Here is a 7,967-nt window from a genome sequence, read left to right as displayed (position 1 = left end):
AGCTAACTCCTGCAGGAAAGTAGGCATGAAGGAAAAATGGAGTCTTTGCAATGTCTTTTGTAAAGTAAATAGAAAAAGGGAGAAAAAGAATTGACTCCTTTAGTGAAGTGACATGAAAAAGTTCCCAGTAGAGCAAAAAAAGGAAACTCAGAGGGTTGAGAAAGAAGGTAGAGAGGGCGAGAAGGCACAGTGAGGCACATACAAGAACAAAACAAAAGCTAGAGGCAAGTGTAGCAAACCATTTTTATTCAAAACAGTATGTCTGACAGGAGTCTCCTAGTCAAAGAACCATGAAAAGGAAGTTAACCTGAAAATTAGATAACTCAGAATTCAAACTCACTGCCATTGGGTTACTGTTCACTTTTTAAGAGATGCTTTTTATCTCTCATTAAGACCCCTAGGCTTCCCAAACTTTAAGCTAAATAAAAATTCAGAGACAGAAGCAAGGAGATGTCAAGCCAGGTAGAGCCAGGATACATTGCTCTGTATCACAGCCATGGTCAAGCCTGGAGCTCACTCAGAGTGACTATGTGGCCACAGCCTGACTTATCAGCAGCCCTTAAGACAAGAATCTGGTGCTCCTTTTCTCTGATCACTCTGCTTGTTGTTGTAGTTGTTAGGTGCCATTGAGTCAAGTATGACCCTATGAACAACAGATTTGAACCCTGTCCTATCCAGTGCCATCCTCATATTTCCCGACACACTAGGGTCCATTATGGCAGCCACTGTGTCAATCCACCTGGTTGAGGGTCTTTCTCCCTTTTGCCTTTTCCTCTCCAAAGAATAGCCCCTTTTAGCAATATGCCTGAAGTCTGTGAGATGAAGCTTTATCATCTTTGTCTCCAAGGAGCACTCCAACTGCACTTTTTTCAAGACATATTTGTTTGTTCTTTTGGCACTCCATGGGATGTTCATTAGTGTTCTCCAATACTGCAGCTCAAAGGCATCAATTCTTCTGTCATCCTTATTCATTATCCAGCTCTCAGATACAAAGCAAGTGATTGGAAACACACCTTAGTCCACAAACTGACATCATTGCTCCTCAATAATTTGGAAAGGTCCCTAACTGCCGACTTTCCCAGTGTAATACATCTCCTGATTTCCTGACTGCTGGTACCAAGAGTGTTGACTGTGGATCCAAGTAAGATGAAATTGTTGGTAACTTCAATCTTTTCTCCATCTATCATGATGTTGCCTCTTGGTCCAGTGGTAAGAATTTTTGTTCTCCTGACACTGAGATACAAATCATAGTGAAGACTGTATTCTTTGATCTTCTACAAGTGCTTCAAGTCCTCTTCACGTTCAGCCAGCAAGGTTGTATCATCTGCATAATGCAGGTTATTGATAAGTCTCCCTTGGATGTTGATACCACATTCTTCATAGAGCCCAGCTTCTAAATAATTTGCTCAACATACAGACTGAATAAGTATGGAGACAGGAAAAAGCTTTGATATATTCTTTTCTTAATTTCTTAATCTCTCCACCTAGAAGCATTTAAATAGTATTGCTTAAGTGTTTTGTTTCTGACAAATAATTTTCATCTCAGCCCCTTTCCTAAGGACAATAGCATTTTATTAAAGAAATCCAAATCTCTCCAGAAAGAGTGCTAAAGGCAAATATCAACAAAGATGTCTCACACAGCTTTCGTGAGTTCCCAAACCATTTTATTCTCAAAAGCAGTAAAGAGTGGAATTAATCTGAGTTTATTTACAAATCAAATACAGGGAGCATTTGCCACCAAACTGTAGTCAAATGTTTAGGAGTTGCTATAAGGTCAAATATTGGGCCCCCAAACAATCTGCCCTAACCCCCTGACATTTAAGATGGGATTCTCACAGCAGAGAAACTTACCCCTTAGCTGCAATTCTATTTCCTTTTCATATTATAAAAAAAAAACACACCCAACTCTGACTTCTACTTATTGTCATTAATAGTCTGATAAATGTATTCTCTTCTATAATCCTCACTCCTGATTTTTATCCCATATAGCAGCAAAATTGGCAGCCGTCTCAATTATTACTAAGCTGACGAACAAAATATAGATCCCGCTTTCTTTCTTCCTTGGAACCACTGGTGGATTCTAATGGTGAGAAGCGAGGTGTTTCAGTCAGCTTTGCAACAAACTGCAGGCTCCACCAGCTGAGCTCGAGTTCCTCCATCTCCCTTTATGGATTAATATACAAAAAAACCTAAAACCACCCAATCATCTCAGAGACTAAGTAAAGGCGATTCAGAATAAGTCCCCAGATGAGATGTTGATAGGTGCCACTGAGCCTGTCAAGTCACTGGGTGACCTTACTCAACAGAAAGTACTGTCCAGCCCCACGCTGCCCTCAGGATGCACGCGCACGGGGCCGCCCCAACGCGCCCCCACTTGCGGGGGCCGCCCGGCAGGGTCTCACTATCTTTTGTGCTTGTTTCCGTTGTTGAAACCACTGTAAATCCAACTTGTACCACGTCATCTTCATTGTTCTTACTCTTCCACTTACTCTGCCTCCAATCTAAAATATCTGAGATTAAAATTTTCCATTTTTACTTATAAGGAACATTCTGATTGGACTTCTTCCAAGACAGATTCACTTGTTCGTCTTGTCTTGGTATGTACCACGCTCTTTGCCAATAACACAATTCAAAGGCACTCATTCTTCGTCAGTCTGTCTTAGGCATACTCCAGCTTTCCCATCTATATTAGCTGACTTATATTAGCTCATGGGTTTGGGCCAGCACTCTATTCTTCTGAAAGTGTTGCCTTAATTTTTTTTAACACTTGGAAAGAGGTCTTTGCAGCAGATTTCCCCAGAACAATGTGGCCGTGGTGGTGGTGGTGGTGGTGGTTGCTGCTGCTGCTGCTGCTAGGTGCTATCAAGTCAACCACATTTCACAGTGACCCTACAACAGATTGGAATCTTGCTCTATCTTCATCGTCCTCACCATCTCTGACACTCTCAAACTCATTGTTGTAGTCACTGTACCAACCCATCCTGTTTAGGGCCTTTCTCTCTGTCTCTGACCCTCCACCCTTCCCAGCATCATGTATTTTTCCAAGGACTAGCCTCTCTTGGAAATATGCTCAAAGTATATGAGATGAAGTTTCACCATTGTTTCTAAGAAGCACTTGGGATGCACATCCTCTAAGGCAGATTTGTTTCTTCTTTTGACAGTCTGGAATAGGCGGTACTCTTCTCAAACACCATAATTTAAACACTTTGATTATTCTTCAGTCTTTCTTATTCATTGTCGAACTTTCTGATGCACAGAAGCAACTAAATATATCATTACTTGGATCAGGGAAACCCTAGTCTTTCAACTGGCATCCTTGCTCTATAGCCATTTAAAGAGGTCCTTAACAGCAGATTTTTCCAATGCAACATGTCTTTGCTTCCTTGACTGCTGCTACCATGGATGTTGATTGTAGAGCCAAGTCAAATAATACCATTCACCCCGTCAGTCATTTCTTCATCTATCATGATGTTTCCTTTTTGCCCATTGATGAGGACTGGATCTTTTTTTTATGTTGAGACATAACTCATACTGAAGACTGTAGTCACATAACCCATACTGTAGTCTTCAGTCTTCTTCATTGTGTACTTCAAGTCCTCTTCACCCTCAACAAAAATGTTATGTCATCTAAATAATACAGTTTGTTGCCTGCTGTGATTCCGTCCTGCGCGGCTGTTCTTCGCAATGGTGTTTTATTGCCATCCTCTCCCACATAAACGTGAGTCACCAATCCATGGAACAGTCAGTGGATATGGACATGAGCCCCCTGCGCCCCCCAAACAATCTTTTCAGTTGTGAACTGAAAGCTGACAAAGATTATCACTGTAAGATGGATAATGATGAAAATGAGCACCAGTTATCTTTAAGAACGATCAGTTGGGGGCTGGTTCAAAGGAAAACTTGCACATTGTTGAAGCAGAGGCAATAAATTATGAGGGCAGCCCAATTAAATAACAATGGCAACTTTGAAAATGTCTGTACAGCCAACAGTTTCACTTGGGGCTTTGAAATAACACCACCTGTTGTCTTACGATTGAAGTGTGGCTCAGGGCCTATGCATATAAGTGGGCAACACTTTGTAGCTGTGGAGGAAGATGCAGAGTCAGATGATGAAGAGGAGGGGAATGTGAAACTCTTAAGTATCTCAGGAAAGAGATCTGTCCCTGCAGGTGGTAACAAAGTTCCACAGAAAAAGGTGAAACTTGCCACTGATGAAGAGGATGACAGTCATGGCGATAGCAATGATGATGATGAGGCTGAAGAAAAAGCACCAGTGAAGAAATCTATATGGGATACTCCAGCCAAAAATGCACAAAAATCAAACCAGAATGGAAAAGACTCCACAACTCCATCAACTCCACAATTAAAAGGGCAAGAATCCTAAAAAAAAAAAAAAAAGACACACTACAGGGGAAAACTCCCAAAACTCCAAAAGGACCTAGTTCTATAGAAGACATTAAAGCCAAAATGCAAGCAAGTACAGAAAAAGGCGGTTCTCTTCCCAAAGTGGAAGACACATTCATCAATTACGTGAAGAATTGCTTCCAGATGACAGACTAGGAAGCTATTCAAGATCTCTGGCAGTGGAGGAAGACTCTTTAAGAAAACAGTTTGTGAAAACAGTTTGCTAAAATTTTTCCTCTTATTTCATTTCTGTAACAGTTGATATCTGGCTATTCTTTTTTATAATGCTGAGGGAGAACTTTCCCTACTGTGTCTGATAAATGTTGTCCAGGTTTCTTTACCAAGAACGTGTTGTCCAAAATGCCTGTTTAGTTTTTAAAGATGGAACTCCACCAGCTGCTGGAAGATAGGCAATCTCCCTCCGATCAGCATGTGAAAATCCACTGAAGATCAGCTATGAGTCAGTTCTGACTTGATGGTATACAACAACCACCTCCAATCCTGATACCACATTCTCCTTCAGACAGCACAACTTCTCAGATTATTTGCTCAGCATACGGACTGAATAGGTATTGTTAGTCTGGGCAAAGCGGGCCAAAGAGAAGAATGAAGAATTCAGAATTCAAATGCTGATGGCCTTGCCTGCTGCTGATAAGAAGAACAAATGGCCTTGCTTGTCTGGCTGAGCTAGCAGGTGGCTCCTAAATCAGAGTGGACTGTCCCTCCCTAAAGACTCTGTTTATAAAAATCCTCCCCAGTAAGTTCACAGTGTGACTTCCCATCCTGCCTCTCCAGGATGAGGAATTCCCCTGGGAGCTCCCCTTTCCCCCCTTTAATAAAGCTGCAGTAAGCTTTCTCTCATTCTCTCTGATTTCTTCTTTAAGTTCACTAACCTAACAGGTATGGTAAAAAGATCCAATCCAGATGCATACGTATATATTCAACCATGGAGTAGTCACTTTTTCTATTTGAACTACTAGTTCCTGGTTCATGTCACGGTTCCCCATGAGCATAATTAAGTGTTCTAAAATTCTCATTCTCCTAAAATTATCCATAATTTCTAATTAATGCATTTGTAATTTATTTACCCTTTTCTGTGGCAGACAGTAGAGTACTTTCTTAGAGTTTAAAATAGGCTGATAGGCAAGAAGAACAAACTGGAGGAGAAGGGTGGGCAGGGAGAAAAGTGAAACAATGAATGAATGGAAATCTAAAATCTCTGTAAATTTTCATTAGAATTAATAATGATTTTTAAAAAAGAAGGCAAAAGTTTAAAAACACACACACACAAACAACAAACCAAGAATGTCTATCAAGTCAAGTCCAACTCATGGTGATCCATATGTGGCAGGCAGTGCTGTGCTCTGAGAGCCTTCCATGCTGACTTTGTCCAAAGCTACTCTGCACAGACTTCACTTTCAACGGACAGTTTGTACCACCCAGGGACTCCTCTTGGAAAACTGTCCCAATTGTATATCTGAAGGTTTTTTGTTAAATGAGGGTCCAGAGGGTTGGAGAATTACAAAGGAACCCAGAGTCTCCCACCACCTCACCCATGTTTCCCCACAGCCTCGCCTGCATTCGAGCTGACTGGCCTTATTTCCATAGTTTTATTTACTTCATGGACTCCCAAATGAACAAACATGTCTGTCTTGGAGGAAGTGCAACCAGGATGGTCCTCAGAGGTAAAAACGGTGCAAATTCATCTCACATCCTATGGGTATGTTGTCAGAAGACCCAGTCTGTAGAAAAAGACACCATGCTGGGAAAGGTGGAGGGTCAGAGAGAGAAGACCCTCAGCAAGACGGAATGACACAGTGACTGAAGCAGTGGGAATAGCAGAGATGAGGACGGTACAGGATAGGGCAAGGAGACCGAACAATAACAACTACCTATTTCCCTTTGCATGGCCCTCACACATGTCAGATGTTCTGAGCGAGGTGGCAGGCGCCCAGTGATCCCATCCCTACCTCCCTATCTTGTGCCTGTAAAGCTGATGGATCCATCCTCCATTGGCTGTGGGGACCTGCTGTCTCTTGGCTTGTTGTTCCACCAGGTGACACAGTCATATTTTCCCATGTTTGAATATGAGTTTCCATGTTTGAACGTGGGGGGACTATCATATTTTTCTGTGTTTGCATGTGGATGACATCTCCCCTGCCCTGGATGCTTGGCTGTATGACTGGACACAGTACGACCTTGGAGTTTCCTGTTTATTTTCTCAGCTCAATGAGAGGAAGTGACAGGAAGTCATGTCTATGTTTCAAGTTGTTCAAGGAGCAAGAGGTTTTTTAAAAAAACAAACAAACGAAAAAAAAGAAACCAGCTCAGAACACTTTGGTGGACCTACAGGCAGACTGCAGCTCTTGTGAGTTGTGGAAACAGTTCTGACTTGAGGGCCACTGGGACAGAGGGCCGCTGGTGTGCCTGCCTCACTGCACATGTGGAAGCATCTTTGCCCTTGAAGCAACCTTCTCACACCGCCAAAGCCAACTTCCCTTTTAGAGGATCTGAAATGACTGGCACCAGTGATGGCTTACAGAAATGTCAAATTAAACAAGAAGTTATTTGTGTTACCTGCTGATGACTGATTTGGGGGGGAGGGTAAAAGGCCAGAATTCAAGACCAATTGAGGTAAATGAGCCAAAGAGATGCTCACTTTAACCACAAATTTCCCTAACTATGTCATGATAAAACAAGTCTATTGGTTTTCTTTTGTAACTTCATAAAGGACAAACCTCCTCTGTGTGTGTGTGTGTGTGTGTGTGTGTGTGTGTGTGTGTGCGCGCGCGCATGGGGAATTCCAGGTATACTTCTTAGCAGGCAGCAGCTCACCTCCATTCGTCTGAAACAAATCTACCACAGCCTATTTTGTCAGCTGTCATAACCCACACAGCAAATCCAGGACGTTTTCTCTCAGGACCCAGGTGGAGGGTGTGTGCTCTATAGGTCTCTCACTCAGAAGACACAGGAGCTAAGCACACGATTTACCAGAGTTTTAAACAATTCATACCCTCCCCCTTGTGGGACATGCACATCACAGGCAGCCAAATCTCTCGGAATGCAGATCAACTTGACAGGGCACCAGGCCTGATTCCCTGAAGGATGCTATGTAATTATCCTTCATGTCCCTGCCCCCTGATTTAATCCACAGTGATGACAGAGGAGTAAGAAAGGGTACAGCAGCAGGGAAGACTGCCTCGCCCCAGAGCTGCTCACAGTCCTCCTCTCTGGCTCAGTGCATGTTGTGCACCCCTGCACCAGCACACCTGTCCCAGTATATATGTGCCAGTACACCTGCCTCAGCACACCTGTCATGGCACAACTGCCCTGGAACACTAGCCCCAGCGCACCTATCCTAGCAACCCTTTCCCAGCATACCTGTCCTGGTACACCTCTCCCATCATCCCTGCCCTGGCACCCCTGCCTCAGCACACCTGCCCCAAATACACTTGCCAAAGCACACCTATCCAACACAGCTGTCTCAGAACCCTGTTCCAAACATACCAGACAAAGCACACCTCTCCTGGCACCCCGTGCTTTTCCAGCACCCCTGCCCTAGC

At 43.1% G+C, this 7,967-nt stretch overlaps 1 pseudogene; it reads left to right on the top strand.

The window, feature by feature from the left end:
• Positions 1 to 3,733: 3,733 nt before the first annotated feature.
• LOC102852105 lies at positions 3,734 to 4,602 on the top strand (annotated as a pseudogene).
• Positions 4,603 to 7,967: the final 3,365 nt, after the last annotated feature.

This window comes from Elephantulus edwardii, unplaced genomic scaffold (genome assembly GCF_000299155.1).
Source record: "Elephantulus edwardii isolate Elephantulus edwardi_28Jun2011 unplaced genomic scaffold, EleEdw1.0 scaffold00578, whole genome shotgun sequence".
Lineage (NCBI taxonomy): Eukaryota > Metazoa > Chordata > Mammalia > Macroscelidea > Macroscelididae > Elephantulus > Elephantulus edwardii.
This window is presented reverse-complemented; position numbering and strand designations above follow the sequence as displayed.